We start from the raw sequence: 8255 nt of genomic DNA on the forward strand, positions 1-8255 counted from the left end.
TTGTGCCAGCAAGTGACCTTAATTCACATATTCCATCCATTTTAATGTATGGCATTATTTACTGCACTGACTCAGTGTAGTGCTTTTTAAATATTTATGAAAGCAGCCTTTACATACATAGCCCTGATGTTTATCCTTTGGCTGCTGACAGGGAATGAGCGGTGCACGGTTTGAACAATGAGTTTGGATTATGCAGAATTTATTGCTTTTCTTTTTTATCTCTTTCATGCTACAGACAGAAGCTTTCATCTGTTATAAAGTACAATACTGTTTTCTCCACATGATAGCATTACTGCCTTACCAGATCTCTTTTTTTCCTAACCCACCCTGTCACTCCTGGCTTTTAATCTCCCTTTGTGCACCTACACATCCCTTTTTTTTTGTTAATAGAACACAAATATTTTACTGAATTCTTGATGTCCCGTGTTCTACTCATATTTTAAGAGTGTCATGCTCTATTTGAGTGTCAGGATGAAGACATCTAGTGTAATCTCTTTTTCCTGTGAGCGCTTCTGACTTCTTTTTTCTCTGGATAATTCTGTCTTGCAAGGAGCCTTTTGCAAACCAATGTTCTTAAGAACACTGGAGATGAGAACAGCTCACCTATGGCATTACAGAGAAATGAAACAGGCGGTGGGTGAATGGCTGGGGAAGTGAGATATTAGAAAGAAAAAAAGAAGCAATCCAACCACAGTGAAGCAGTCAAAAGCTTATAGCTGAAATGAGGGATAATGAATTAAAAATGGGTAATGTGTATTTCTTCTGAGTGATGTAGATTCTGGTTGGAGCTTGAATTGACAGTTCTGAAGGATTTGTCTGTGAAAAAGATGCTGAGACTGGAAAAGTGCAAGTTTGTCCTCATTACTGGGCATTTGATCTGCTCACGGGAGGTTTTCTGCCTGCATTCAGTCTGTCTCTTGGGGATTTGGATCAGAAATTATCAATTAATTTCATAAAAAATCATCTTCAAGATGTAATTGGTGCTGGTTATTTACATTTTACTTCTGAGGTGATGCTAAACCTTTGTTGAGGTACAAAGAAATAGAAACAAAGTTAATAGAAACAACAACAACAATGACAACGATGACAGCAACAACAATAATAATAATAATAGTAATAGTAATAATAATAATAATACATTGCTTTATTTAGGAGGAACTTCAGGAAACAGCCTCTCAGGTGGTAGAAATGAATGTGGGTCATATTTGAAAACCACAATTTCAACTTTACCTTTTAAGTTTGTTTGCCAGACTGGTGTTGAACATTTCAACAGAATCTATTGCTGATAACACCTTTAAGTTTTAACATTTCACCATAAAAGTGTCCAAATGCCTGATATACTAAATAAAAATGTCAAAATGCCTGATATGCTAAAATAACTGTCTAAGTACGGAAACCAGGAGCAGTGGCAATAATCACATGAGGATACCTACATTTTACAGTCTGAAATTGTGGGTAATTTATTTAATTTAATTTGCAGAACTGTGAGTTCTGCTGTTGCTCACCAGTGCTGTGACCATTTTCCAAATTCAAATGATCCTTTCAAATCCCTTCCCATTGGGAAGACCAATAATTTTTACGTGAGTCCTAAAAAAACCCCAAATAGTTTTCCTTGATCCTGCTGGATCACAACTCTGCACAGATGGTTGTTCTATTGGCAAAAGCATAAAAGAGACAAGCTGGAGAAACATATTTAAAACTAAAATCTTCAATTTGAAAAAGAACAATAGTTTTTCCATAAAATCTTGAATTAGAAAAAGAGCAATAGTTTTTTACATTAAAAAAACAATAGTTTTTCCTGCAATTTGTAAAAAACTGTCAAGGGAAGTATAAGCTGTTGTTTATTTTTATTTGTTCTGTTTTATTCCTTCTTCCTGTTTTGGTAGGAAAGGAATCAATTTAACAACACAAGTTCATTCTATACTTCCATTAATTTTTTCACAAACTTGATTTTTAACCCTAATATTGAATATATCTTGCATTTAGGAGTTACTGGACTAATATTTCTGCATGTAAATAGGTAGTGGATTAATTATTAACTAGTTTATAAGGAAAAATAATCAAAAGCAATAAATTGATACTAAAAGACCTATACAGCAGAAATTTTTTATACTTCCTATGCTTGCAAAAATTCCATCATCATGCAGATAACTTTTTATAATTTGGGATGTTAGCTATTCACTCTGCAAGTGGAGTAATTTTTTGCAGCTGAAGGAACAAGGACATCTAGGAAAAAAAAAATTCAGGACCACAAATAAAACAAACTTAAGGTTTTCCCTTTTGACTTATGCACCTTTTGGCTTCTTTAACTTGGGGAATAAATCCACCAACTTAATCCCAAAGATTTCTTCTGGTCTGCAATATTTGATACTTCTTTGAATATTTTTTTGTCTTGTTTGTTTTGTTTGTTAGCCTCCTGTAATTAAAGCCCTGTAGTGAAACAATCACCTAAATTCCACACAATTTCACAGTGGGTGCTCCAGCTGTACCTGTCTTTACAAACACAAACACAAGTTCAAAACTATATTTATCCACAATCCAGTGAACATGTAAAGTGTTCACATAAATCATAGAGTGCTACTAACTTTGACCAGTTTACCTAAAAATTAAGAATGTGTTTGCCAAAAAAAATATTAGGAATATTAAGAAAGAAAATACTCAGCTTCTTGTATCCAAAGCCTATTCCATACTAAACTAAGGTTTATTGACTAGAGGCTCAACATTAATAGATTGTGATCTCTCTGCTGGTAGTTTGGGGTAAATCTGAAAAAAAGAATAAATAAAAAAAATTATATATATATATAAAAAAAACCAGGGTTAATTATAAATTTAGGTGGCATTGGAATATGGTATCATATTTAAAGCAGTATCTGCTTCAGACAGCTTTACTCTAAAATGTTCTGGCAAGAGAAGAGAATGGCTGAAGCCTGAAAATTGAGCTCTTTTCTCTTTTTTCACTGTATGACTGATAAGAAATGCCATCATGCAGGAGAGCTTTGGAAACAAGGAATTTTTTATGTAAAATCTAAGCATCATCAGAAATCATCATTACCTTGGCTGCCATAGTGAACAGTATTACTGCAGAAGCAACTATATAAAAAACCAAATAAATTTCCCTCAAGACAAGACCCAAGCCTTGCAATTTCCCTGTCAAATTCAAGATTATCATCTACTCATAAATATCCTACAGGGAAGCCAAGGGATCTCAGTCTGGGCACGTTTTATGGATATGCACCATATGGATGGAGGGGAAATGTCTATATTGACAAAAGAAACCACTGAACAAACAAAATGTTATCTCTGGGGTCCAAAGACTGACAAATTTACATAAGAAATGAGTCCCACAGTTTAAAAAAGAGGGTTAAGTCAGTGTTTCAAAGGTTTATCCAAGAACATGATCAGTTCCATGAGCTAAAGTCTCCAAGATTAGAAGGTTTTTAAGTGATATTAGAGGTTTAACCAGAAGATTTTAGGAAATTAATACAGGCATCACAGAATAAATTCTATGAGCTGTGAATTCTAGATTAGATTTAGATTCTGTAAATGTAACAAAAATGGCTTAATGATAGTGGATGCTTTGCAAACCAGAGCCCTGCTCTTAAAGAAAATGACCCCAAAGATATTTGCAAACATAAAATGCTTTGTAGCTCTTGCCAAATCTTTACCTAAGAGGTGTCTGGGCTTTGGATAGACTGCTCAACATTTCCTCACTGTGCTGTTTTCTACAATTCATAAATAAGGACCCATAAACTATGGAAATATGGATAAATTAACCAAAAATTATTCTGAATCCGTATCTGAATACACTCAGAATGAGAGGGCTCTGTCTTTTCATGTTTGCTTATCACTAAGTGTGATTAAAAATATCAGTGAATCTGAGGAGGTTTGAAGGTCTAGTGATGCAAAAAATGCAAAAACATTTGAGCCTCATTGAACCTGCCCATAACTATCTGATCCATAATCTGGGTTGGAAACTTGGTTGGAAACAAGCTTCCCAGAAGAGCTTCAGATTTCAGTTTCCTCATATATTTTTCAATGGCCTATTTAATATAATTTCCATGCTTAATACATTTAATTCATTTTCTTTTTGAACTTTTTCCTTTGGGAGAGTATTTTTTTATATATACGCTAACAGATCAGTGTGTTTGGACATGGAAGTTTTATCTTTCCCTCTGTTGTTCCAGATGCATGACACAAAGATAAATAAATGTCATCTGAATCCCAAAGGGCCATCTACTCTGGATTCTGGAGCCTGAAAGAAAGACAAATTAAGATTGCTGGAAGTGATATGAACAAAGAAAACAAAGGCTGGATAGCCTTGTCCACAGAACTGTGTGTGAGCTTTCAGCAGCAATTTCAGGCACTCACAAAGCAACACTTTGGCTTTGGAATTGAGTTTCCAGCTGTTTTTGTATTCTCAGGGATCCACAGGCTTGTTTCAGCCTGCCTTGAGCCTTGGTTGTGCTGCCAATCTTCTCTGTGGTTCATCCTGACTTCATCCATCTTTCTCAGCAAAACAGAAATTCCTTGCTCAAACTTCCTGATTCCTCTGTTTCTGGGTATTTTTGAATATCCAACACAAACTGTTTTCACAGTTGTAAAAGTCTCAATTTATTAGATGGCCCAGTCAGATTCTGATATATCACAGACCACTAAATGTCATTAAATGATCTGACAGACAGCCATCACTTTTTATTCATGCTCTTGAATGACTTTGAGGATTTCAGGACACTGAGGAGTTGTCACAGTTTTTGTAGTTCACTGGAATTATTTTCCATGTTAAGGATTTGTGCTTTGTTTTAAATTTATATCAATCCATTTCTAAATTTCAACAATTATGCATGATTAAAGGTCCTTTAGCACTTGGCATTTTCTTCAGAGAGAGTATTTATGTGCTCTAATGAAGTCAGTTCTCAATCTCCTTAGGAAAATCCAAATATTTATCACTCTCTGGCATTTCTTATGTCTTCAAAAGCCTTTCTTTGTGCCTGCTCTCCACTCATTTTTTCATCTTTTTAATATCCTTCTAAAATTACTGAGCATTCTCACTGAGAACACAGTATTCCAATACTGGGCTCACAGATATCACTGTTAACATTCATTTTTAATTAATTAATCCCTGATTTGTACATCAGCAATCACAGTCCCACCATTGCACAGAAAGCTTGATTTTCTTGACTGCAGAACTCTTAGATCCTTATAGCTCCTTAAATCTCCAGCACTCTTCATAACTGACTTTCATTGCTCCATGGTCTCTAATACTTTATTCAGCTGTGCTTGCATGGAATTTTTTTGAGAGATCCAGAATTATCAAGATAACAAAGCTCTTTGTGTGACTGGTGCCTCCCTTTTCTATTTAATTGTACACAAATCCTTGGGTCATCTCCAGGTTCCACCAGGAGTAAATTCAGATTTTTCTCTGGGTGACTGAATGGCAAATTCCCCATCTCTCAGGAATATTTCCCCAGCTCCATCCCAGTGTTTTTTTTCACCTCAATCTTTTTGACTGTGAATTTAACCTAGAAGACCTCCAGGAGTTCCTCCCCAGTCTGACAGGAGAACAGCACAAGGGATGAAGCATTTGTTGAGGTCTTTAGCTAACGCCACAATGATGGAGAACTTCACATTTGCATTTTTGTAAAGACTAAGATGAATTTTGTCCTTTCCACTTGGCACTGCTCTGACAAACCAAACCCATCAAAACTCTCCCGGATGAAGAAATGTGTGACATCAATAAATACCCAGAAGAACATTTTCTTCACCATTGCAACTCTTAAAAGCTTGAGAGAGAAGACTGCATCAGCAGCAGCTGAAAACAGGTGCAATCATGACTCAGTTATGTTTCTCCTGAATTAAATTTAGTTCCATTAAAAGTCCATCATTTCTGTATCATTGCAATCAGGCCCGGTAAAGATTTTTTTTCTTTGTTCCATAATTTTATCATTTCCACCTCAGTCATCAGAACACACAAATGACCTTACAGATCTGCAAGTCACAGAGAGCATCTGGCAGCTTTGTGCTCAACCACCCTTCACAGCAGGTATCATTCACAAAATGATATAAGCACACCTTGGGGCACTGCTGTTTGCACCAGCAGCTGCATCAATCTCTCCATAAGGAATACAGATTTTCATGGATTTTACTTGGCTGTAAAACTCACTTTCATACTGGAACTGCCTGACTGTCATGAAGTTTTTTAAACATATTTTAAAATAGAGAATAAAATTGACAGATTTCAAAGAAAAAGAGCACCAGCTGTATGCAAGTATTGAAATCAGGCAAGTTCTTGAATTCAGTGCGCAGCCTGAGTTAAAGGATATTTTATTATTTATTTTCTAGGCAAAGTGATAAAATCACAGAACAGTGTCGCAGAGAGTTTTTATGAAAAATCCTTTTTTTAGGATTTTTCCTCCTGAGAAGCTGGAAGCCTCAGGAACAAAATGTAAACATTGATTATCTGCTGCTGTGGAATGCAACAGGTGCATCTGGGATTGGTCTCATGTGGTTGTTTCTAATTAATGGCCAATCACAGTTGGCTGGCTCGGACAGAGAGCCGAGCCACAAACCTTTGTTATCATTCTTTGCTATTCTATTCCTAGCCAGCCTTCTGATGAAATCCTTTCTTCTATTCTTTTAGTATGGTTTTAATGTAATATTTATCATAAAATAACAAATCAGCCTTCTGAAACATGGAGTCAGATCCTCGTCTCTTCCCTCAACCTGGGACCCCTGGGAACACGGTCACACAACAGGATGGTTTGGGTTGGAAGGGAACTTAAAGATCATCCAATTCCAATGCCTGCCATGAGCAGGGACACCTTCCACTATCCCAGGGTGACCCAAGCCCCATCCAAGTTGGCCTTGGACACTCCAGGGGTCCAGGGGCAGCCACAGCTGCTCTGGGACATTTATCCATGTTTTATTATCAGCTGTTCTACAGTCACAGAGTAATTTTGCATTTTCGACATCAGAGTGGCTCTCTTGACTGCCCTAACATTGATTTGTCCAGCAAAAGTGGGGTCCATCAGACTGAGTCTGAATTTGTTTCTGTAATTATGACACCGATTAGATCTGCCCTGGCTGTGACCTTAGCAGAGCCCTAAGAGCTGTTTGCTGGAGGTGTCTGCCCACCAGCTCTTTTTAACGTTATTTTTTTTCGTTTCTTTATGTTTACCATGGGGTCTATGAATGCCAAACCCACCGGTGTCATTTGGGACACTCCAGGACGCTGAGTGTGGCTTGCAGCCACATTAGTCCAGAGGATGTGTGGCTTTTTCTCCACGCTGTCTAAACCTGAGGAGATGTCCCAGCTCTGCTGTGTGGGAATCCATAAAGTCAGAGGGTTTTTAGGAAATGGTTAAAAAAGAGTATTTAGGCCTCAGGATGTGGCCCGAAGTTCTGTTACAGCAGAAAAGTTTCCCAAGCAAGCAGAAAAGTTTTCCAAGCAGTAGACGTGACAAATAACAATACGACTTTGTAGAGTTGGCTTTAGGATGGCAACAAGTTTATTTAATGTATATCTTTAGAAGGTTACTGTGAATAGAGCTCTGTTCTTTGTTTCTTATGAAATAGCCTTTGTTCTAACTACCATTACGTATGTTTTATAAGGCTGGATGGAAAGCTTGTCAATATGTCTTGTTTTTGTGTGATTGGCTGAAATCTAAACTGAGATGATTTTATGTCATTCCGTTCTACCCCACCTTCGGGGGCATTTCCCATTAGGCCAGCATGCTGTTAACATCTAACAATGTTCTGAGGCTAATGTGTTAATAATAATAATAATAATAAAAGCTGGTCTAGATTTGTCCAGTGTGGTCCATATTTGGACTTTTTGCCGTGGCAAGTGGGTTCTTCTCTTAAGACGTGGGTTCCTGACACATTGGATCTAGAGCTACCCTGGTGCACCGATGCAGAGGGGGGCGTATGTGGCCCGAAGTTTGGAGTCCGGCTAGCTGAGGGCGAAAGGCCGACGCCCCTCTGCAATTCCTGGCCAGCACCTTTCGGCGTCTGAGGGCCTCGGGCTGTGCTGGCTGCGGACTGGCTCACACCGCTGGGATTGGGGAGGAACGGAGCTGACCATTTCCCGGGGGTTAAACGTTGGTTTATTGAAGGTGTTGCAGGATGCAAACGCGGGGAAACTAACTGGGAAAAGTTGTTCAATAGGGGGTGAAACAGGATTATAAAGGAGGGGGGTGGGTACAGGCGGAACTAATTGGGAAAGGTGAGGGGATGAACTTCACAGAACTGACACTCCA

Source organism: Zonotrichia albicollis, chromosome 5 (assembly GCF_047830755.1).
Source record: "Zonotrichia albicollis isolate bZonAlb1 chromosome 5, bZonAlb1.hap1, whole genome shotgun sequence".
NCBI lineage: Eukaryota > Metazoa > Chordata > Aves > Passeriformes > Passerellidae > Zonotrichia > Zonotrichia albicollis.